Source organism: Gallinula chloropus, assembly GCF_964237585.1.
Source record: "Gallinula chloropus genome assembly, chromosome: 2".
Lineage (NCBI taxonomy): Eukaryota > Metazoa > Chordata > Aves > Gruiformes > Rallidae > Gallinula > Gallinula chloropus.
In genome coordinates, this window is record NC_140086.1 from 36,945,916 (window position 1) to 36,972,014 (window position 26,099).

General features: G+C 39.4%; 1 protein-coding gene across 1 annotated transcript in view; it reads right to left on the reverse strand.

Annotated features, from left to right (window-relative positions):
* The window catches only part of LOC311189013 (uncharacterized protein C8orf34 homolog), a gene marked incomplete at both ends in the record, with an annotated part of 171,045 nt that overhangs the window by 136,667 nt on the left and 8,279 nt on the right, over positions 1-26,099 (reverse strand).

Genomic DNA, 26,099 nt, shown 5'->3' on the forward strand with positions numbered 1-26,099 from the left:
TGTCCTGAAAGGATCTCAAAGATTACAGTGGGAGGTGACCCTAAAATCCACAGTTCCACAGAAAATCTGTGGCTGTCACTGAAAACCAAAAAAGGCTCCATGATAGTAAAAAGTTACCGAATGTGTAACAAAAGCAAGACCCCAAAAATGTCTAAGTTATCAAGAGTTATTCTCTCTTCATCTACCCCTAAGCATAAATACTACCATAATTTACACACACTTAAGTCTATCTCTACTTATCCTTTCCACACACCTTCATGTAATAATGCTTCAAATATTAGTAGTTACTTGGAATTACCATCAGTTAATTATGTGGGGAAAAGATACTTTAGAGGGAATATACCAAATAACAGTAAACAAGAGTAACAGCATGCAGAATTATTAAGACACAGCAAGTTATCTTTGCCCACTTCAGGACTTCCCATTCTTTTTATTCAGGCAGTGGTATAAACAACTAGGTGCAGTGGTATAAACAATTAGGTGCAAGTGAAAACAAGACAGGAACAAGCTTTCCATTTCTGAAAGAGAAATTAAACTTCAGAAAACAAAAAAAAAAAAAAGGAGAAAATATGCCCAATCTCATGTCTTGTGAAGACATGATCACCTGTGACATGATTTTGGTAACTATCTACAGGAAACAGACAACAAAGTGTCTTTAGTTTTGCAATGGAACTGCATAGGGGGAAACTAAGCTATTTACTAATCCATAATAATATGGAAAAGCTATGAAGGGTAACTTCATCTAGACTGTCTCTCACCAAGGTACAAGAAACCCTCTGGTATGCATCATACAAGAAAAATCCAGAAATTGGAGTAATTCATATTTTTGTTGCTTGGCAACACTCTAACAGCAAACCTTTCTTTTTTTCCCTGCCAAAATGCAGAATTAGTGACAAGTGGAAAGATGTAATCTTGTACTTGAAATGGACCACAATAGCTGTAGGAATTCCACTGCAGAAGATTCTCTTATCAAAGGAAAAGTGTCAATCTGTAATAGCTGACTTGTAATTTAAATAATTTCTCTGAATCATAGTTTGAAATTTATTGCTGTCTTCAATTAATAAAAACAAGATGATGACAACTGAGATACATGCATTGATATTATTAACTTTTTGAGACACGCATAGGTGATCATCTATTAATAAGAAATTACAAAATTAATGTAGCATTAAAAAAAGTACGGAGATTAAAAATTTTAGAATGTCTACATGTCAGTGTAAGACAAATGCGACTTCATTGTTGCCATCAGTGACTTGCTTGTCACAGGAAAAAATGGTGTTTAATTAACACATGCAGACAATAAATTTAAACTGATTATAGGATTCTTTACCTTATTCTGAAACATAGCAATAAAACCAAAGAACATAATTGCACAAAGTTAAAAAAAAACCCTGTTATTCCAAGATGATGTGAAATTAGCTCCTATTCAAAAGGACCACTTTTTATATGTTAACGTATTGATAATAAGGCCTGAGTGATATAGAGATCTGTACTATCCCAGAGCATAATCCGTTCTATTCTGTGACAGCAATCAGAAAAGGTAAAGGGACTATAGGTACAGGCTACTTTTATCTATCTCGAGTAGCAAATGCGTTGCACCAATTCTGTACACCTAAAGCAAAAAAGAAATAATACTGCTGCAATACTCATAAACTGAAAATAGTATGCAGTTAAAAAAATACTACTTATTTGTGCAATAAGCTGTGGTGGGTTGACCCTGGCTGGAGGCCAGATGCCCACCAAAGCCGCTCTATCACTCCCCTCCTCAGCTGGACACAGGAGAAAATATATTAATGAAAGGCTCAGGGGCCAAGATAAGGACAGGAAGAGATCATCCAGCAATTACCATAATGGGCAAAACAGACTTAACATGGAATAAAATGCATCTACTTTATTATCTAGTCAAAACAGAGGAGGATAATGAGTAATAAAACCAAATCTTAAAACATATCCTCCCACCCCTCCCTTCTTCCTGAGCTCAACTTTATTCCCTGAACTCTCCACCTCCTTGCCCCGAGCAGCACAAGGGAAAGAGGAATGGGGGTTGTGGTCAGTTCAGCACATTGTCTTTTCCAATCCTTCCTCCTCAGGAAGACAGTTCTCCATGAATTACTCCAACGTCAGTTCTTCCCATGGGTTGCAGTTCTTCACAAACTGCTCTACCATGTCTTCCATGGGGTGCAGACCTTCAGGCACAGACTGCTCCAGCACACTCTCCCAAGGGGTCACAAGTCCCACAGAAAACTTGCTCTGGCATGGGCTCCTCTCTCTATGGGCTGCATGTTCTGCCAGAAGCCTGGTCCTGCACGAGCTTCCCACCAGGTCACAGTCTCCTTCAGGTGCTGCACCTACTCCAGCGTGGGGTCTCTCCATGGGCTGCAGGTGGGATCTCCGTTCCCATTGTATTCCATGGGCTGCAGGGTGACAACCTGCTTCACCATGGTCTTCTCCACAAGCTGCAGGGGAATCTCCTCTGGCACCTGGAGCACCTCTTCCCCCTCCTTCTTCACTGACCTTGGTGTCCATCTTCTCACTACTTTATCTGGCAGCAAAAATCTGCCATTTGAGATTTTTCTCCTCCTTAACTATGTTACCACAGAGGCACTACCACTGTGACTGATTGACTCAGACTTGGTCAGTGGTGTGTCCATCCTTGAGACAGCTGGTGTTGGCTCTGTCGGACCTCGGGGAAGCTTCTAGGAGCCTGCTGCAGAAACCACCCCTGCAGTCCTGTCTCCATTCCCTTTCCCCCAAAAAACCTTGCCTCAAAAACCCAAAACATAGCCTCGAACTGATTTGCCTCAAGCACTTTCAGAAATGTCATTAAAAGTAAATTCAACTTCAAGTCAGCACAAATGTGACTTAGATTACAAAGCTTGCCACTTAAGACAAAGCTCTTTACTATGGGTATTCCATTGTACAAGGGGAGTGAAAAAGCTCTTACAGATTTGCTTCTCAAGCTATTGCAAGCAAGTGGCATCCAACTTACCACAGCTGGGTTCCTGAACCCCACAGAATTTGCAAAGATGACCTTCCCCTCAACCAGCAATTACAACAGCAGTGACAACACCTTCAGATATGTGCTCTGTGTAAATCCACATTCATGTGCATTCATGTGTTATCTCCTTCCATATCCTCCTGCCCCACACACTGTCAGAGATCCCATTAGGATCATAACTCCATGATCCCCACTGCCTTTACCCTCTTACCAAATTCTGCCACCCAGTTTATTGAGGGACCTAACTGCACCCACTTAGCCTCCAACCCATGCCCTTCAAGCTCCTGCTACCTTTGAGACTCTTGTCATCCCCAGAAAACCAGCACTTACAAGGAAATAGTTGTCTATCCGTGTTTGGTTGCTTGGCTATACCATACGGTGGAGGAGCAAGAGAAACAAAACAACAAAAAAAAACCCCAACTTAACCAAAACAAAGAAAAAACCTCCACACAGGCAGCAACTCTACTTAGTGAGCACTCAGCTCATTTTTAAAGCAAAAACATATACTACACCAAAGGTGAAGAGATGTTACAGATAAGGAATGCCTATCAGGGATATTCTCATCTTAGCACCATTCTCTAGTAAAAATACCTAAAGCTTCTGATGAAATTATGCAACGTTTATTTGATGCTCTCATCTGTTACTCAGATGACATCTTAATAGACAGCAGGAATAACATACTACATGGTACTCTAAATATACTTTTACAAGTTTAAAATGTTTCAAAAAAAAAGATGACAAAAGTGAAGGTATTAAATATGAAAAACTAAAGTGTACAACAAGTTACAAAAATAAAATTCCTTTTTGGTTAGCAGCAGTCTGATCTGACTCACAATGTGCTAAGTAGGCAAGGTTTCACAAGAAAAAGAAAAGGAAAAAGACCAACTAGTCTCAATGAAGCCGCCTCTGCATTAACACCAGAATAAAAATGGCACAAGATCATTGAAACTGAGATTCATTTCTTGATGAAAAATTCAACAGATAAGTTTCCACTGTGCATGAAAACAGAAATCTAAGACACTTCTATGCCTCTTAAAAATATTAACTATCCTTTTTGCATTTTGAACTCAAATTTCTAGGTCTCAACTTCACCTAATTCAAAGAAAAAATAAAATTTTCCCTACCTTTGTAACATGCTCTTCTCCACACAGTTTGCCTTATAACAACAAACAAAAAGTCATGGCACATTGGGTCTTCATGCTGCCAGATGAATTGCTTGCTACCCATGATCTCTCTGCTCCTACCTTCTTTCCACTACTGTCTTCCTGTCACCCTATGTCTTTTCTATCAGTGGGATCCCCTCCCAGCTGTGTAACAGGTGAAGGAGCCTGTTCAGATGTCAGTAGCTATCAATTCCCTGTACATCCACAAGAGACACTGCAGCACATAAGAGATGAAAGGGAACTTCCATGATTACTACAGAATACATTAATTTCTGCTTCTTCCCCACTGTATTGCGCCAAATTATGTTCTGACTGGAATGAGAAAGAACAGGCAGAAAGCTGGTATAAGCTCCAGAAAATATGGTCATTAACTCCTCCAAGGATCTTACCTTGCACTGTGCAAAACAGAAATGAAACCAGTTATTTCTACTTTCTACCATAACAGTATCTGTCTTGGCTTCAGCAGAGACAGAGTTAATTTTCTTCCTAGCATGTGCTATAGTGCGTTGTTTTGGATTTAGTATGGAAATAATGTTGATAATACACTAATATTTTAGTTGGTGCCAAGCAGTCAAGGACTTTTCAGCTTCTCAAACTGCCCTGCCAGCAAGATGGGTGGAGATGCACAAGAAGCCAGGACAGCTGACCCAAGCTGGCCAAAGGCATATTCCATACCATAAGACATCATGCTCAGTATATAACAGGCAGGTTGGCCAGAGGGTGGTGCAGCTCAGGAACTAGGTGGGCATCAGCTTTAAGTGGTTAGCAATTGTTCTGTGCATCGCTTGTTTTGTATATTCCTTTATCATTATTATCATCATCATTACCGTTATTATTATTATCATCTTCCTTTTCTGTCCTATTAAACTGCTTTTATCATGACCCATGAGTTTTACCTTTCTTCTTTCCGATTCTCTCCCCCATCCCACTGCTGGGGGCAGGGTGATTGAATGGCTGTGTGGTTCTTCTAGCTGCCTGCTGGGTTAAACAACAACAGTATCTTCACTAGTTTTATTAAACTATGAAAGACAGACTATTTTAAAACAAACTTGCACAAGTTCATCTGTGGCTGCTTCCAAGAGGGAGATTTATGTACATATTGATATGACTGCAAAAGATGATGAAAAAAACAGGTCTAAACTAGCAATTTAATATATTAATTCTTTATAAAGAGAATAATCTTTCACTATTGTACTATCCTGAGGTCTTCTATTAGTTATTCAAGGCAGCTCAAATTTTAATTTCCTTGTGACTGTCCATGCATTTAATACAAATGAAACAGTCTTCACAGTCTATTAATCATAGGCCAAATTACAAGAAAGCTCTAATTAGCTATGTCTAAACGTACCTATGAGGTTATTAAGTTAATTAAGAGACATTCTATCTTGCCCTGTAATTGATAACAGTAACTACACAACAATCACAGGTTTTGTTTTTAACTATACAGACTTCTATGGACCATGTCAGAGCGTGCACAGATTTTGGGTGCATTAAGCTCTCATTTCATGGTGTAACTTAAATGTTTCAAAAAGCTAGTGCGAATTGCCCTCAGAAGATGTCTGTCTTTCCTGACCAGAGAGACTAGGTGGCTAACCTTAAACTACAAGGTTTTGATGGGATGTAGTTCCAAATTAAGACAATTAAATACAGCAGTCTTCACAGCAATGTCAATGCGATCTTGTCAATGAAGAAGTCAAAGGAGCCTAGAGACCTCAGAGTTGACTAGCCAATGTGCATCCATTTAGGATAAGAAGAATCGCTCTCCAAGCTCCACTGACTTCATTGGCTATATATATCCATTGACTACAACGAAGCTTAGACACTGAGAAGACAGGAAGACTATTTAATGATTGACACATTTTGTCTTTAGAATTCCTTTCTAATTTCTTCTGCAATAAAGCAATAAAATAAAAGAAAAATATTAGAAAGTATATTTCATTACTATTCTTACTGGCTAAAATAAAAGTCTGCAATTCTTAAATCAGAGCAGAAAGGTAAACATCACTGCTTCTACCACAAATTATTATTTTCTATGGAAATGAAGGGAAAATACCAGTATCCTTTCAGAAGATAGCTAGGCTTTAAATCTTCTCAAGTAATTCAGAATTAAAAGAAGAAAATTACATTACAGTCTATAATCAAAATGGATTCAACATATTTTAAGCGTTCATGAAATTATCAGCACGTCTCCCTATGAAATAAATTATTCAACACAAAGCAAAGCTCCACATAAATACAATGCACATGCCTGCAGCATACTCGTTTCAAACTAACCAAGGTGGAAAAGCAGTTGAGGACTAGAAGTCCTATTCAGCTTGTTTGTGAAAGTCTTCAGACTTTAACCTGGATTCGACTAAAAAATTTTCAACCAAGTCTTTGTTCAAAGCCGCAACGCTACTCACTCCCACCATTTCAGCTAGCTGGGCAGCTAAATTCAATATCACAAAAGTGCAGCACACAGCATGGCACACACCCCACAAAGAAATTACTTTGGACATACAAAAAAAAGAAAGTACAAGATTGGTATTATGATGCAAACAAAACTCCCCTAATGGTGGCACTGGTAGGGAAATCTACAACATAGGACTAGTGGCGTGGGTATCATTTTCAAATTCAGACTGCTGTCACTCTAACTCTCAAACTGCTCTTGTTCACATCTCAAATCAGGTTGTTAACTGGCTGATACATAAAATTTGTAGAGTTTTGGATCATAAAATAATAAGATGGAGTCTGAAAACAAACACCACTGCCAATTCAATAACAGGAGACCAATTCTGGGGGCTATGTTACTAACCATATGTTTACGGAAACTCTGAAGAGCAGAACGGGAAAAAAACCCAGTCTTTCCACTATAAACTCGTCGTAAATCATATCATCAGTTCCTTGAGTTGGATGAAGTTGCCCTCTCTGATATCAACCCAAGTCATATATGTAACAGTTGTTAAAATGTGCATCATTGATCTTCCTTAGTGACCCAAAAACAAAAACCTTTTGCAAAGATGAGGTCTGATGGACAATTCTGAACGTTCACTCAGTAAGGTCCTGACAGTTTATCAAATTCCACCATGCACATCATAACATACTACATCATAACTTGGCTAACTACCCAAGCCTCTTGCTGTATTTTTTTCTCTTACACATCCTTTGAGGGCTTTTTTCTTCCTGTCTTATTCTTGGTATTTCAAATACTTTTGTCCCAGATCTATTATGCAGCTTCTGAGTTCACAAAATAGCCTCAAACACCTTTGCTGTTCAGCTTTATTATTGAAAGATTTCCTTTCTCCTATTCAATCACTGCAGACAAGAATGATGTTAAAAGGGAGGTCTCTGGTACTAGGTTACTGTAAAACATTTAACTACTTCTCAGTAAAAGAACAAAAGGCTAGAGGTATGCTCTCAGATATGCTAAGCATGGCAACAGTTACTACACTTTCTCTCACAGTTTTCAAATGACAAAGATTTTCTATGATAGTTTATACTTCTTTCAGCAGTCCTGTATCTCTGCATAACAATCTCACGCTTGTGGAATTATGGCTACTGTATCATTATCTGAACTCAGCAAGAATTTATCAAACGAGGGTAGTTTGTGTTATGGCAGAAACACTGTAAGGTTTCCCTAAAGCATAATTCAGAAATCTTCCTCAGTTTCCACCCACTCTACTAACCAGTGGAAATCCTACCCTGAAGGCAAGGCACTTCACAGTTCAGCCAAAAGAAAATGAAAACTACTGGTTTTCTGAACAATCTGTAAGATTTACATCAAAAGGAATACTCATAAAGGCTAGGAAAGATTATTATAACCTGGACTGATTTCCTTAAATTATAGCCTTGAAACAACACTGACTGCACATTGTGGACTTCCCTAAAAGAAGTAATCTGATTCCAATTTCAAGGTCTGAGGTGAGCCACTTTTTCCTCTCTCTGATCAATGATTCATTACTGCAACTGTTTAAAAAATCGCATCATATTTCCAGTTTAAACTTCACTGACTTTGCTTCCACCTGTCTGGCACAAACTTTTCTGACAGCTGTCTAGCCAGTCTTCCCCAGGCCTGTATCGCTGCATGGGCTTGCTATGTCCCAGGCATCACTACAGGCTTGAGAAAGAATGACTGGAGAGCTGCCCGGTGGAAAAGGACATGGGGATGCTGGTGGGCAGCTGCCTGAGTATGAGCAGCAGTGTACCTAGGTAGCCAAGAAGGCCAACATCATCCTGGCTTCTATCAGAAACAGTGTGGCCAGCATGACCAGGGAAATGATCATCCTCCTGGACTCAGTGCTAGTGAGGCCACACCTCATATACTGTGCTCAGTTTTGGGCCCCTCTCTACAAGAAAGACGTTGAGGGACTGGAGCATCTCCAAAGAAGAACAAAGCTGGTGAAGGTTCTAATGAACAGGGCTTATGGGGAGCAGCTGAGGGGAATGGTGTTGTTTAGCCTGGGGAAAAGGAGGCTATGGGGAGACCTAACTGCTCTCAAGTCTCTTCTCCCAAGTAACAAGCAACAGCACAAGAGGAAAAGTTGTGCCAGGGGAGGTTTAGATTAGATACTAGTGAAAATTGCTTAACTGAAAAGGTTGTCAAGCACTATAACAGGCTGCCCAGGGAAGTGGTTGAGTCACCATCCCTGGAGGTATTGAAAAGACATGTAGATGTGGTGCTGTATTTGACAGTGTTAGGTTGGATTTGAGGATCTTGAGGTTCTTTACCAACCCAAATGATTCTATGTTTGGTGATCAGAAAGAAAAGGCTGCACATTGAAAAAAACAATGAGTATATAAGGGATTCACTCAGCAAAGGTGTTTAAAAACACCTAAACTTATGCATGAGAAGTAAATAATTATAAAGCCAGGTGCATGCTTAAAATTCCCTGATGAATTAGGTCACTGCTGTGTGACTGAAGAATTGAAAGCACGCCCTTCCTTTCAGAGGCCTACCCAAATAAACATTAGGCTTTTTTTTAGAATCTTACTATGCATTTTGAAGACTGACAGAAGTCCTTTCAATTGTATCTCGTAGGAATTTTGGACAATACACATTTTTAGAATGTGTGCAGCAACCAACCACACCTGTCAGGCATTTCTCCCATCAAATCACTTATTAAAGTTAAAAAATGTAAATACATGTTTCCAAATTAGATCACATATTATACATACTATTGATATATTGCTAGAAGAAAAACTTATCAGAAATACATGTGGCACATTTATTACTTCTCATGCTTTTTTCTAGCTTCTATTCTCATGGTTTAAGGGAATTAAACTGATTGATTTGTCAGTGCTTGAAGAAAATTACTATGCAAGACATGATTTTATACTTTTTTTTTACCCCCCAATTACAGTCACATGGCAATATCTAAAAGCACAATACCAGAAGGGTGGCATTGACAAATTAATTCTAGGAATTAAGTGTCCCATTTTCTTGCTACTTAAAATCCCAGATTTCAACATGGCTACTCTTACTTTTTCCAACAGATGACAGAATGACCGAAATCTGGAGTTGGGTGACAAGTCATGATTTAGTGTAAAGGTCGTGAAAGTCCTAATCCAACCTAAACTCATGAACAATGTTCACACCCATCCCACCCATTGCCTGAAACTACATTACAACCAGCAAAAAGTCCCGGCAGTAGTGCTGAAGCAACACATCCAATCCCCCTCACTTGCTTCACTGTACTGGTAACTACAAGGTGTTCACTGGGGTTTGCTCCTCCAACAGTGGCATGGCCTCAAAGAAAGCACTGTCAAATCAATTGTTACAGCAAACTCTTCAGAGCTACAAGTTTGATAGCCCGGTACTGTGCTTCTCTCTCCCCCATTTCACATCTTGCTACTACTCTTCGGTCTACTGCACACATAAAGCATATACAAGTGCATCATAAGGTTATGTTTCTGTAGACAGCTCTAAAGTACCTAGTGGCAGCGTGAATCTAATACGCTTGCGCTAGAGCATCACTGCCTTCAGTTGCTCCTCTGAACTTGGGTCAGCTGCCAAAGCACTGCTGATGCTGACAGCACAAGCAATTGGAAGAGAAAAATCAGCTTCTAAAAAGCTTAGGCTGTGGCCACACCCACAATAAATCCATAGCCTGAGTAAAGATTACTTTTCAACACAAAGAGCTTCAGCACCACTGAATTTCAGAGTATTGAATTTTACTGATACTGAAAGTATCAGGCTCAGAAAACGGTCAGTGAAATATTTCAAAGCAATCTAAATTAGACAACTTAAAAACAGGGCTTAAATACAATATTTAAAATTCCTTATAGGAATAGGATTTCTGCTCTCATGCAGAAACAATACATACACATGCAGGGAAAATGTGCATAGCTGGAAATTCTGAACATATTCAGTACTTTTTATCATTCTTATGGATATTAATGCAAAAAAAGAGTGAAAAAGATTTTCAAGTACATTGCATTTATTCAAGAGAATGCACTCATCATGATAATGACTGGACAACTGAGGTAAATATTAATTCATATATTCATTAATGTATTCATAACATGCAAGTGAAACTCTACCTAAAAACATAGAAACATTAATTCCTTCTTTTTTTTTAAAAGATGTTTATTTGCTGTAAAATTACATTAGCATAAATCTGATATTACAGGCTATGATATTATCTTGGCAGTTAAAAATGCCAAGTCCATGAATTTCCCAAGTCAGTATCATTTACACTTAACAAAATGGCTCTTCATATATGTGGGGGACATATATGGACACCAAGTGCCCACCAAAGTCGCTCACCTCCTCAACTGCACAGGACAGAGGAAAAACAATGAAAGGTTTGTGGGTCGAGATAAGGACAGGGAGAGATCATTCACCAGTTACGGTCACAGGCAAAACAGATTGATTAATTCATAATCAACGAAGTCAGAGTACAGTAATGAGAAATAAAATCAAATCTTAAAAATCTCTTCCCCCCACCCCTCCCTTCTTCCCAGGTTCAACTTCACTCCTGATTTCTCTCCCTCCTTCCTCCAGCAGCATGGGGGACAGGGAATGGGGGTTGTAGTCAGTTCATCATACGATGTCTCTGCCACTCCTGCCTCCTCAGGGGGAGGACTCCTCACACTCTTCCCCTGCTCAAGTGTGGTGTCCCTGCCACAGGAGACAGTCCTTCAGGAACAGATTGCTCCAGCATGGAGTAACAAGTCCTGACAACAAACTTGCCCCAGTGCCAACTCCCTTCTCCATGGGGCCACAGGTTCTTTCAGGATCTTGCTCCAGAACAGGCTTCCCACCAGGTCACAGCCTCCTTTAGGTGCCTGCACCTGCTCCACTGTGGGATCCTCTATGGGCTACAGATGGGTATCTGCTTCACCATCAACCCCCATGAGCTGCAGGGGGACAGCCTGCTCCACCATGGTCTTCTCCAGGGGCTGCTGGGGAATCTCTGCTCCAACACCTGGAGCGCCTCATCACCCTCCTTCTTCAATGACCTGTAGTCAGTGTGTGCAGGGTTGTTCCTCTTGTATTTTCTCGCTCCTCTCTCCAGCCGCAATTACTTCTGCTTTTTTGGGGGGGCTGTTGCATTGTTTTTCCTTTTTAACTATGTTATCCCAGAAGTGCTGATAGGCTTGGCCTTGGCAAGTGGCAGATTCATCTTGTAGCTGGCTGGCATTGGCTCCATTTGGCATGGTGGAATCCAAAACCTTGCCATGCAAACACACTATAATATACATGAAATACTGATATCCAAAATGAAAAATATACATTTTCTCCACTTCATATTCAATCCTTCTAAAAGCCTGTCAAAACTTTGCTAACTGTATAACAAAAACTAGTGGTGAGTAGTCACATTAGAAGGTCTGATACCATATTCAGACAAGTTCCTCAGTGGATAGCAGTATGAGCGTGAAGGAAAAAATGACATTTACATGCCTACAGTTAACATTAAAAAAAAATGGTTTAATGCCATTTTCCTACAAGCTCTTTTTTTTAAATACATTTCTACTTTCAAAGCTACTAACTGTATACCAAACTGAGGCAAAACACAAGCATGACCAGAGCTCTTCCAAACAGTGACTTCCCGAAGAAGTCGCTGCAAGTCATTTAAGAGTGTGTACCACTAGAGACTTTTCCCACTGGGAACCATTTGGCAGTCACTGGCACTACAGGACAGCATTTCTGAATCCTTGATCCTTCACTCAACTGGGTCATGCTGCTTTGCCTACCCATTGATTTCAGCATAGCAGGTACACACCATCAGCCACCAAATGCTCATTTATCCAAAGGATAATTTACCAGCAGTTGTGAAGGAAGACTTCTGAGCCTGATCTCAGAAAGAGAGAAAATAAAACAATAGAAAACTAAATCAGTAATAATATACCTAGCATAAAGATATTAATGTAAATACAAATATTTCAAAGTGCAAGTAAAGAACTCTAGGGTCACAGACATAAGGTTTTTTATCATTGAATCTTGTTAGGCATCTCTCCTGTATACATATATATATGTAGAGACTTCCAGTGTTTAAGTAATCTGCAGTTCTAGAAAAATAAATTTTAGTTATATTGGAATGCCCAGGGTACAAATTTCAGCATACCACCTCAAACCTTCTTGGCCCTTTTCAGGCTGTCACCCAGTTCAGACTTTGGATTGAAGTTCAAATCCTATGACCAGCATAGAGCTACTTAGGTAATGGCTTTACTATACAGTTTTGAAATTAACCTTTAGACTAAGTCACTAGAATCATACACTGATCATAAAATTGGAATTAGTAATAATGCTTTTGTCCACTTACTTTAATGAAGTCCCTTATAATAAATTTACTTCTGAAGTCTGGGCACAATCTAATGGATAGTTTTCATCTAATGGACATATTTCTAAGTATGGCTTATTACAAAAGAGAGCAAGTAAATCTGTTTAATTTTCAGTTCAATCATTTAATATTAAATTTAAAGTTTTTATTACCAAAGTTCAAATAATTAGTTCAAGGACTATGGGGTTATGCATGATTGTACTAGGAACATTATGGGCCAATAAAAGATTTCAATATCTAAACTGAGAGTTAAGGAAAATTTAGCTGTCCAAAACTAAAACTGCATCTTGACAAGCTCTGTAGTACTGATACCATCAGCTTGACTCGATAATACTCCAGGTACATAAACTGTAAGCAAACCTTCTTGATTTGGCACACCTTCAGGAAGGAGCCTACGTTAAACAAACACTTGAGGATCAAGCAAAGGCAGTTACAGGGGAAGTGACCAGAATGTCAGATTACTTTTCCAAAGTAGCTGCTGGAGTAACTATGTTACAGTCTGCTGACACTTGCCTGCAAGGAGTAAGAAGATGTGAGTCAAATCCCTGCAGGCTGAACAGGACACTGAACACAGGATATCATGTTCCCTCAGGCAAGTGAATAGGAAAGGGATTCTGTGGCAATCTCTTCTGACCACACATGAAATTCAACAAGTAAGCCTTGATCAGTGATTCTTCCACAGACAACTGATGCTGATCTTCAACAGTGGCCTGAACAATCTAAACTAAAACCAACCCCAAAACTCCTAAGTAAACAGTTTTTGCCTTTTCTGTTAAGGCTTTGGGTGGTGCTTTAACATCCAAACATAATGCAATGCTTGGGGCAAAATCCTATGAAGTATAATGAATGTAACAACTGTGAATAGGCAATGTTACATGTATGAGACTGCAAGTGGGAAGTAATATGAACAGTAGCTTAACACAAAGTCCATACCTCAGTTGTGTACAAAGTTGTGGCAAGCAGCCTTGGTTATAGGAACAGGTGTAATAATGCCACTGGAGTCCAGGATTCTGAATAGGACTTGGTTTTGCTTCTCACAGTTAGACATCTCTCAAGTATAAAAGACTAATTTTAAAAGATTTTAAAAGTACATTTACTATGTTTAAATCTCACATTTAAAGTTAAAGATTTAATGACCAAAAAAAGAATTGGAAATTTATAAGGCCACTAAAAGATCATCTGTCTTTGAATGTAAAGAGTTTTGGAGGTAAGTAACTCAGGTGCTAGAAAAGATAACAGGATCTACAAGAAATTTCTAAAGAAATCAAAGAAATTTCCCAGGAAAGAGTCTTCCAGTTCCTGACAAAACCTGATGAAGACTGGACAGACTGGCACCTAAGCAGCAACATGGCAGGGGGGCTGGAACTTGATGACCTTTAAGGTCCCTTCCAACCCAAAGCATTCTATGATTCTGTGGTTCTATGATTCCTGAGAGGTCTCATGGAGCTGGTGTACTCTTATCACGCATAACATGCCCGATATTAGATCACTCACACATATAGTAAAGACAACAGCTGACACCTGCATTATGATTCTCATTCAGGATACTTGAACCTAGATACAACACAAGGCTGCCATCAGCCTGAGGTGATTCAAACCCACATCCCTCACCACATAGGATACTGCATTAAATTAAATTCAATGCTATGGTCCATCAGGGGCAGGAAACTTCCTAAGCTGCTGCTAAAACTATGCTACTGCACAGTAAGAGAGAGAGACAGACAGATAATTCAAGCAGGGACATGAGGGACCACAATTTGACAATCCAGTGGCTAGTATTAAAAAAAATTTAGATAAAATACAGACACTGTGAAGAGCTGCTTCACAGCATTTATCTCTGAAACACAGCTAGCAACATCCCTCAGGGAAGGACTCATATCATTGTGTCTATGTGCACAGCAGCACCTGCTTTCAACTCAGCTTCACACTCGAGACGTGGCTGGTATTGCAGATACTGCTTTGTGCTTTAGCATTTAATACTATGGGTGAGTTTTCGCTTAGCATGTAGGGGTTCTGTATCACCGTTCTGAGACACATACTATTATCTATACAGTAACTGGACCAAACAATCAATTAACAAATCCTGGATTCCACCTACATTTCAGCAATTTAGCCTGAAACTAAATAAACATTGCTCCTTGAATCACGCCCTTTTCCTTTGTTTGCCTTCCTTAAAAAAGGTCTTGAGAAATCACATAACTGCAATTACAGAAGTATAAACATCAGGGTACCTGTTTAAATCAGAATCACTTCTACACAACAAAATCCCATTCAGCCATTAAAGCCTTCTTTTCAGTGGAGCCTTGGCCCAATGCTCATTCCACAATATCAAGTTTGCCTCTGGTAACCACCACTCAGATGTCTTCCAGGGTTTCACCAGCACATACAACTTACATACAACATCCAAACCACAAGATAACAGACATGATGAAACTACAGGTAGTCAGGCCCAGGTTGGCAGAAAAAATAAAATTCAGAGCTCTCAGATAACCATTAACAGACACTCTGCTCTAACAGCTTTTGGAACACAGCACTGCAGTCCTTGCATTATCTATAAAACCAAACCAATATTACTTCTCCTGTGGAAGAAGCATTCGAGTAACATTGCATTACTAAAACATTACATTGTACAGAAAGACAGATGTAAGATGATGTTTTGAAAAGTTCTGCAGTCCAGTGCGTGTTATTAAATATGCTGTATAAGTTCTATTAATTAAAATAGTAATACAAATTGTGGTTTTTGTTTTTTCTTTTTTTTTTTAATCTCGACCAAGAATTCTTAAACTATTCACATGAAAGTTCAAATAGTGACCTGCAATTACAGTGACACAAATTGGAGAGTGCAAGTTACCAGTCAAGTGTAGGGAAGTTCTAACAAAGGTTTAATCATCCCAACTTTAGCTGCCTACATAAATTAACCATAAATTTGCTCAAGTACTGATGACCAAACAAATTCCAATGACACTAACAGATGCTCCCTGATTGTTAGATTTTACTTAAATCATGTAATTTGGAGATGTTCCTTTAGTACAGCAGCTAAACAACTGTTGGTAATACTCAGTCTAATTATGAGTTTTATTCATACACTTTGAATAGATGAATATCTATTCAGATAAGCATCTTAATTGCCTATTATTTACCTGTGAGAGATTGACTTGGTCTCATAAGACTTCATACCAATGTTGTAATCAACTTTTTTAATAGAACTAAATGTTTAATATGTACCAATACAACAGAGATTTCTGAACTGGAAAGGTCAGAAATTGCTGCCACAGAAAAATCCAGAAAGTCATTTTCACCAGGGCATAATACAAAGGGTTCTTTTGTATCTTCAGAATTTATATATTGCAAATAAGACTAACGAGTAATTTTTATATAGCATTTTAAGAAGATGAAGTTATTTTATATATAAACAGATGCTAAATTGATTTAAAGCGGTGTGCATCCTTTTTTTTCCCCTCCACAAGGGAAGGTCACACTGATTTGCCTCTTAAAGGTAACACAAGATGTACAGTATTTTGTCAGAATAATCACCAAAGCCACTGCAGACTATCTGCAAGCAGATACCTGATAGCTCTCAAGCACCTCTGAGATTAGTCACTTTTGGTTTGGTTCTGCTAAGCTCATACTGTGTGCTTTTCTAACTGCAGGTGTAAATTATAAAAATCTCCTTTACTATCATGAGTAACATTTTTATACTAGCAGTCATTCTGCACTCATTTAGAGGTATATGAAGTTTTGCTTAATTATATATACAGTTGAACTGTGCAGTTAAAAAAAGCAAGCCACAATGAAATCAGAAGAATGAGAACTGGTTACTTTAAATGCAAGAATACAGGAATCTTTTTCCATTCACAAGCCATCAGCTCATGGATATAATAATGAAATTTGATTATAAATACATGAATTCATATTATAAAAAGGAACTAAATAACTATGTGGGCTGGATGGAGACTGGATTAAGAGCAGCCATAAGAAGGACTTGGGGGTGTTGATTGATGTGAAGCTCAACAAGAGCCAGCAACATACACTTGCAGCCCAGAAATCCAACCGTGGCCTGGACTGCATCAAAACCAGCATGACCAGCAGTTCAAGGCAGGTGATTCTGCCCCTCTGCTCTGCTCTGGTGAGACCCCACCTGGGGTACTGTGTCCAGCTCTGGGGCCCCCAACAAAAGAAGGGCATGGAGTTGTTGGAGTGAGTCCACAGAAGGGCCGCGAAGATGACCAGAGTTCTGGAGCATCTCTTCTATGAAGACAGGCTGAGAGAGGTGGGGTTGTTCAGCCTGGAGAAAACTCCAGGATGACCTTAGAGCAGGCTTCCAGTACCTACAGGGGCCTACAGGAAAGCTGGAGATGGACTGTTTACAAGCGCATGGATTGATAGCATAAGGGACAATGGCTGTAAGCTAAAGGGGGGTAGATTTAGATATTAGAAAGAAATTCTTTATTGAGAGGGTAGTGAGACACAGGAACAGGCTTCCCAGAGAGGTTGTAGATGTCCCCTCCCTGGCCGTGTTCAAGGCCAGATTGGACAGGGCTTTGAGCAACCTGGTTAAGTGAAGGGGTTTTCTTCCCATGTCAGGGAGGTTGGAACTAGATGATCCTGAAGGCCCCTTCCAACCCAAACCAACCCATGATTCTAACTAACAAAACCCAGTATTGACTAATTATTTTTCTATACTCTAGATATTCCATACTTCCAGGGTTTTCTGTATTTCAATCTATTACACGCTACCATGTGATACCAGCAAATATTATATTTCTGTTGGTTATTAGAGTACCTGAATTTATCTTCAGCCCTAACTGGGAAGACACGTTAATACTTCCAGTTCAGCTGGAAGTAAAATCTACCTGTGATTGCTTCCATATGCATTTTTTATCATCCATCACTTAAGCCAAAATTACTTGTATGATTTTCCCCATCAGTGAGCAAGCTGACAGATAAACTGCTTTAATCATATCTTTTTTCCCTTAATATTATTTTCAAAGTTCTGACAGATTTCTAACATGCTCTGCCTTTATGGATAATCTCTTTATTTCAAGTCAAATTAAAATAGATGCTTCTGCTGCTCAAAGCAAGGAAAACTTCTGAGAATGACTATCCCATCATAAGCAAACTAAAAAAAACAACTGATGATTAGGTACACATAGGCAAAAAGACACACAGGTGCCCACTGTGACCTCAACAGGGAACGCTTTAGGTATTCAGATTTAGAGTGCAACATGAACCATCAGGTATGGGAGACACAGTAGCAAAATTGCTAGAGGAAGGGATATTTTAACACCTAGTACAAAGCTTACATTTCTCCTGACACCTCCTGGGAGTCCCAAACTACTTCCTGCTGGCACTACTAGGTTCATTGGTTATGCCTGAGCCCTAAGAAGATACAGTCACTTTCTCTGTCTCCATCTAAAAATAGCTCAGGCTTATGGAACATTCCTCAAGCTGCCATCCAGGATTCTCCTGAAAAGCACATCATTCAGTGTCAAGGTTTGAACATACTCAGACCTGGCCAGCCTGAGGACTGAACACAGACTACAGAGCCTACTGAAGATAACCAACGATCTGCCTAAGTGACTGCTCCTACAATACAAAATCTATGCTTGGAAAACAGGTACCAAGCTTATGTTCTGAAAATGCATGCTTATGCTACCATTCCTCCAAGATCCCCTCCACACATTCACTTGCTAACCTCATCTTTGGCTTTGTGCTGCCTTGAAATAAAACCCAAAACTCACTGGGCAGAAGCTCCTGTTTGCAAAATTTCTGGACAATTTCCAGGACGATACAGTACCTTTTCTTTGTTGCAGACAACATATGAAAATAAAATATAAAGATAGTCGAGTATTTCAGCAGATAATTGATTCAAGTATGTATAGGAAGGATAAAATATTACATTCCTTTTCCTAATCTGGAAATATACACACACAAAAGGCACAACCATACTGCTTAAAAGGCATGGAAAGGCAGAAAATGGCAGGCATACTTTGGTACCCATGTTAAATAAAGCACTGCTGTCTGAGTAACATTTAACTTCATCCATTTAAGAAATATTGTATTTTATTTTAATCCTGGAGGATGTAACGTCAAAGATTCAATCTAAACACTTTTATTGGGACAGTCCTGTAGTAATCAAGTTATATAAACATCCAAACATCAATTCTGTATGCTGAAACACAACTAAATTTCGTGTGGAACTGGAACTTGAATGATTTTTTACCCAGGTTTTTATGCTGGAACCACAAAGACAAAAAATACCTTTAACTAGTGCACAACTGCATTTACACAACTGGTATTAGAAATTAATGAGAGATCTGATCACCATCAGAAGAGACAGAAGCTTCTCACCCTACTCCCATTCCTTCCAGACTTCATGAACTGCAAAGGGTGTCCCTTCCTCTGGAGTACCACGAGGAAGAACAGATCTCCATACCGCTTATGCACAGAAAGAGTCACTGGAAGACTGACCTAAGACAAGACACTTCCTCCTTAGAGGCTGGATGTCCTATAAACATGCTGAGAAAAGGGTGGCCTAGAAAATTACTCTTCAGCAAAAGTCAACTGGTTAGCAGAAGTGAAAGAACAGTGTGTCTGTTGTACTCTACAAATGAAAACACCACACTTTGTCAACAATATACAACTGATATTAGATACAATAGTAGTATCTAAAGGGAACCTATGAGAAATCTGAAGAGGGAGTGTTTACAAGGGCGTGCAATGATCAGACAAGGGGTAAGGGCTTTAACCTGAAGGAGTGTAGATTTAGATTAAATGTGAAGAAAAAATTTACTGTGAGGGTGATGAGGAACACTGGTACAGATTGCACAGAGAAGCTGTGGATGCCCCATCCATGAATGAGTTCAAAGAAGTCTCCAAGGAAGTGTTCAAGGCCAGGCTGGATGGGGCTTTGGGCAACCTGGTCTAGTGGAGGATGTCCCTACCCATGGCAAGGGGTTGGAACTAGATGGTCTTTGAGGTCCCTTTGAACCTAAACCATACTAGGATCACAAAATCTTTTGATATAGAAAACTATGAAAAATAAACTCAACATCACACTGAATGTAGAGCAGAAAGATGCTATGATAAGGACTTCTTGATCATTATAATAGTACCTATTATTATAAGGAGTTACAAGAATTGTGAGATCTCATTTTGTGTAACAGTATGGTAAATTTTCCTACACTCAAAAATTAGACAAAAATACTGTATAGTCAAGGAAAAAAGCAATCAAGGACTTCTGCAAGAGAACAGCTATTATTTGCAACATCTTAAATTCAAAGACTCCCTATTTATTTCATTGTTTAAAAATTGGAGTAACCCTCAAAATATCAGGGGTTTAATTACAGGTGAACACAAACAGAAATGTGACATAAAAAAAATACAGGAATATCTTTCCAGTGAATAAATGTCTACTTATTGCCAGTCCAAAAATTCAGCCAAACATTCTTCTGAAGGTTCTCACAACAGCCATTTGACTTAATAGGTCATCTCCAGAAACACTAAGACAAGCATAGCAGTCTGTTCTCATGGGCTTCTTTCTCAAATCTAAAGCAATAATAATGTGGCTTTACCCAAATATTAATGCTCTTTTTTTTTTTCCTTGAGCAATGGACTTTTTGAACATTAATTCTGGAAAAAAAAAGCCAACCCACCCTTACATATCCTACTTTTACATTCCTGACTAGTGATTTAATTTTATATCATAGAATCATAGAATCATAGAATGGTCTGGGTTGGAAGGGACCCCAAGGATCATAGAGCTCCAACCCCCCTGCCACAGGCAGGGACACCAACCTCCAGGCCTGGATCTACACAAGGCTGACCAGGGCCCATCCAACCTGGCCTTGAACACCTCCAGGGATGGGGAATCTACTTCTCTGGGCAGCCTCTTCCAGCACCTCACCACTCTTTCTGTAAAAAACTTCCCCCTAATATCTAATCTAAACCTTCCCTCCTTTAGCTTTAGTCCATTCCCCCTTGTCTTGCCATTATCTGCTCTTTTAAAGAGTTGAATCCCCTCCTGCTTATAAGCTCCCTTCAGGTACTGGAAGGCTGCAATGAGGTGCCCCCGCAGCCTTCTCTTCTCCAGGCTGAACAAGCCTGGTTCCCTCAGCCTCTCTTCATAGGGGAGGTGATCCAGCCCTCTAATCATCCTTGTGGCCCTCCTCTGAACCCTCTCCAACAGTTCCACATCCTTCTTGTATTGGGGGCCCCAGATCTGTACACAGGACTCTAGATGGGGCCTCACGAGGGCAGAGTAGAGAGGGACAATCACCTCCCTGTCCCTGCTGGCCACTCCTCTCCTGATGGAGCCCAGGATACCATTGGCCCTATGAGCTGCAAGAGCACACTGCTGGCTCATGTCAAGCTTCTCATCCACCACAATCCCCAAGTCCTTCTCAGCAGGGCTACTCTCAAGAAGCTCTTCTCCCAGTCTGTATCTGTGTCTGTATATGTCTGTATATGTCTGTATATGAAAGGCCTATATTTGTGATCACTACCGGTCAACGTGAAAGAGAACCATGAAGAGGGAGGACAGAATTAATGTCACTGATATTTAAGACCTACATTTTCCAGACAGGATTTATCAATCTGTTATCACAGCATTGTTCTGGTTAGAAAAGACCTTTAAGATCATGAAGTCCAACCATTAACATAGCACTGCCAAGTCCACCACTAAACCTTGTCCCTAAGCACCACATTTACACGTCTTTTCAATACCTCCAGGGATGGTGACCCTGTCTCTGGGCAGCCAGTTCCAACACCTGACAACTCTTTCAGTGAAGAATTTTTTCCTAATGTCTACCCTAAAACTTTCCCTGGGACAACCTGAGGCAATTTCTTCTTGTCCTGTCACTTGTTACTTGGGAGAGGAGACAAACACCCACCTGGCTACAACCTTCTTTCAAATAGTTGTAGAGAGTGATAAGGTCCCTCCTCAATCTCCTTTCCTCCAGGCTATACAACTCTAGTTCCCTCAACCGCTCCCCAGGATAGTCTGGCCACAATGAGAATCTGCAGGAGCATAAGAGGCATCCAATCTATAATTTCCAGCAGTTCAGCCAAGAAATTCAATTGAAAGTCAACTCATCAAAAAAACACTACAGGTTGTTTCTACAAAAGGTTTCAAGGCATCAAACTTAAAGTTTTGATGGATATGTGTTTTTCAACAAAAGAACAAAATATTTCTACCCAGCCCCAAATTGTATATTGTTGTCATTCCCTATGTCCCAAAAATGATGGCTACAAAATTTACATTCACAAACCTACTCACATCTGCTCAACAATGAACTATGAAGGATTTTATGAAGGAATTTATTAAATTATAGAGTAATTCAAGGTAGCATAACTTGTATCCTGTAGATATATACAAAACATGATATATGAACACTTAAGCTAAAGTATAAATGACCTAAATGCTGTTAAGCATATTTTTATCTTTCTTTTTTTCGTACGTCTCAATATAATGCCAGCACTTATGGCTGAAAACAAGATACATTCAAATGCAAATACATATGCAATCCTACTGTAAAAAACTGATGCATACATATAATGTTACCTTAATGATTTGTCACATGGATTACTCATTATTTGTTCCATTAAAAAGTTACTTGTATTCCAAGTCCTTACAGTATCCTCACCTAAATAAGTAATATGAAACACCACCCTCACACTAGTTTTAAAGAGCAGTTGAAAACTGAGAACTATGTCAATACAAAACTGAAAAAAGTCTCTGAAATGAGAGGATGTTGGACACTTCTGTTTGGCCTCTGGGAGAGCAACCGCATTGGTTGCACAGGCTTAAGGCTGACACTTATCACGCCCACAAATAAAGTAGGTCTGCGATAATGGGGACAGCTAAATAAATATCAGCTTACATAAGCAGGATACATTTTCCACTCTAGAAGTTATAGATTAGCTAAATTACATACATTACTGTAATGTCAAAGTCATTTTTACATTACACAAAGCGTAAGTATGAAGAAAAAAATATTAATATTGGTCTCTGTGTAATAAAAATGTAAGATATTTATTTATTTCTCAAAGAGAAAAAAATCAGGAAAACCAGCTTTAAAAACAGTAATGAAAAATATTATTTTTAATAATTACATCACATGGATTAAATTATTAAAATCACTTTTTTAGCCCAAACAAAGTAACTTCAACACATACACAAAACTGGTATATTTCTAAAAACTGTCATTTGAGCTTTGACTGTCTCCTCCATGTAAACTGTCACCATGCATCTAGTCAACATGCCCCGCTGACCTAACCCGGACACGACCTGCTACATCCACAGGCTGTCCTCTGGCTTAGGTTTTCGAACAAAGGAATAAAAGGGTATATTTTACAAGAAAGCTAGAGTCTTAATCATATATTTAAATAAGTACTACTTTAATAATGATTGAAAACTTTAAATGGCTAGTGATGGTGGCTTTTAAGGACAGACAATTGAATTGTACCTAGAACTGTTGTTAGGTTCATCATTTCTCATTAGAGACTTCTAAGTTCAAAACTGCAATGGTTTAGGCAACTAAGAATCCCTTCATTTCTAGAAGCTGAGATCTGGGTAATTTTAGAAGATGTGACAGGTTTTTGGGTTGTAGAGCTATTTTTAGTAACTGCCAAAGCATTATTAATCTTATTTTCTAATGATTTTTATTTAGAAAACAATACGTGCAAATCACTGGTGTATGTTTTTGTCTGTTTCTGATGCAGCAAAGTAACCTCCCAACCTTGACATTGATTGCCCAATTAAATTTTCCTGATGATTTGATTGCTTTAAATTTAATGTTAGACTAAATCTTCCTGGTTACGAGTGACGGGCTGCTTCTTGTAAATCAGGGCCTCACCAAGTGCAGCAGGGCTCCCCGCGGGAACACAACGTGCTCTCGTGGACTGCACTGCAGCCTTGAGAGTTGTCAGTGCTCTGAACTGCCTCACTAAGCAAAAGAAATCAATTTTTTTGAATGTGTGGCACCAATTAATGGGATTAATGGCACTAGCAAGCACTGAGGCAGCACAAAGAAAGAAGAGGAAGCAGAAGGGCCATAATGAGCTCAGGGCCTTGCTGTGAAAACTCCTAAACCATGTGAAGACTGTAAGAGCCAGAGGGGTTTGCAGGCTCTGTGCAGATAAACAAGACAGACAAAAGAGAGGGAAACACAAGCACAGAATAATACATGATAATGCAGCGGGACAGCAGAAGTAGGAACAACAGTCAGATAAATGGCCACCATTTCAGTATCCTAGTTACTGTATATTTTATTTCCTCTCCTGACTTCTTAAGATCTTCTTAAGTGTTAAATGTTAAGTGGATCTTCATTTTGGCCAAATTCTTGCTTCACAAGATAAGAAATCTAGATTAAATCTGTTGCTCTAGCAGTTTACTCTTCTCTTTGTCTACCCCTTCTTTGCTCCATATTAGTGTAAGTCTCCATTCTGCCTTGTCTCCAAATAACTTCACTGTCTTACACTTTGCATTAGACTACAGGCACTATTATTTACTAGCATAATTTTTAACTGGGGCACACTTAGAAGGAGCTCTGAAACATGTGTTTGTTGGGGTTTTTTTCTGGGGGCTACACATCATGCAGAAAAGAAATGTGTCTTAAGAAAAATCTTCCGGAGTGAGTTGCAGCTTGCCTTCTCTCCAAGGTTAGTTCTGTGCAGAGTTCGTCCTCAGCACAATTAGAGGTGGTGTTTCATGATGGCACACCCAGAGAAGTTTCTACATCTGCAAACCTTGCTTTTGTCCTCAGCTTTTGTTTTCCTGGATATCTCTGCTTTCTCCTGATTAGGCAGCAAGGACAAGATTCTTCAGAATGCTTAGGAAGATAAATACACCTAGGTCACATTGGGTGTATTGAACACGTCACGACCAACTGACCTGGACACCTGCAGTTAAGGCAGTGTGTCTGAACAGGAACATACAGCACCTACCCCTTTTATGCAGGATCTTTGTCCAGCGCACAGGGAACTCTCAGGTTATGTCCCAGTGCTTCAGAGCATTTACATGCATTGCATAGCACGCACACATGCACCCACATATCTCAGTCTGAGAAATGCCAGTAAAACCAATCGCAGAAATCCAGTAATGCCATCATTTGCCTTTTCTTCTCCTTCAAATGAAATAATAGCCTTACTCACACCCATGCCACCCAATTCCATCTCTACAAAATTATCATGGAATCTACCTCATAAAATGTCTTTCTTCCTAACTGTCCTATCCATAATTGCTTCCACATGTTCTCTCCTATGTCATCGACAGATGAAACTATACTTCCTTTTCAGTTCTATGAACCATCTCCCACATCTCCAGAAGAGACAGCTTTCACTTATTTAGGCTTCTAGGAGGAATTCTGCTATCAACAACACAGAGCAGCTTTTCTGCATCATTGTACCAAAAGAAACACAGAACTTAAATTATCATACAGAATTCCTTTCCCTGTGATAGACCAGAGGAGTCCTTCACAACCATCACTTTATTTCTCCAGTCATACAAACGTCAGCAGACATGCATTGCCTCAAATTGGAGCATACAGAAATCTTGATGAAGAAGTTAGTGGCATAGCAGCCACAAGCAGTAGAATCTTTATTTTACAAAAAGAAAGCACAGATTTCAGGTAACCATTTGTCTGTAGGGACCGAGATTGTAAGAAGAAAAAAAAGAAAAAGGAAAGCAAAGAAAAATAATGCATTGCAAAGTAGTATTAATTCATCCCATCCCCTTCCATTCTCTATCCATTCTCACTTTCACACTCAGTGTATTCTGTGGTCCATTTCCTCCTAATTCATTAGGTCATCCTCCCTAATTATTCAATTCCCTCTTCTGCTCCTTCAGAGAATGGACTGGGCTGGACTTCATGACATTCTCCTCAGGGAACTGCACCTTTACAAGGCAAGATCCGTATGAAGTTAGCTTAAGCACACAAGCTCTTCATATATAGGTCTGAGCACTTAAAACTCAGGAAGTGATCTGGAGATCTCTTGTATCCATCTAGCAGCTTGCTAATGGAGAAAAAAAGGCAGCCACGCTCTTCTCCTTCTCCTCACCCTCTGGCCACTTCCATTTCCTCTTCTGAGCCATTACCATGGTCCTCATCATAGCGCATAGTGACCCACCAAGCTAAACCAATTGAAGACTTTTTACTTCTTTTCAGACTTCCTTTT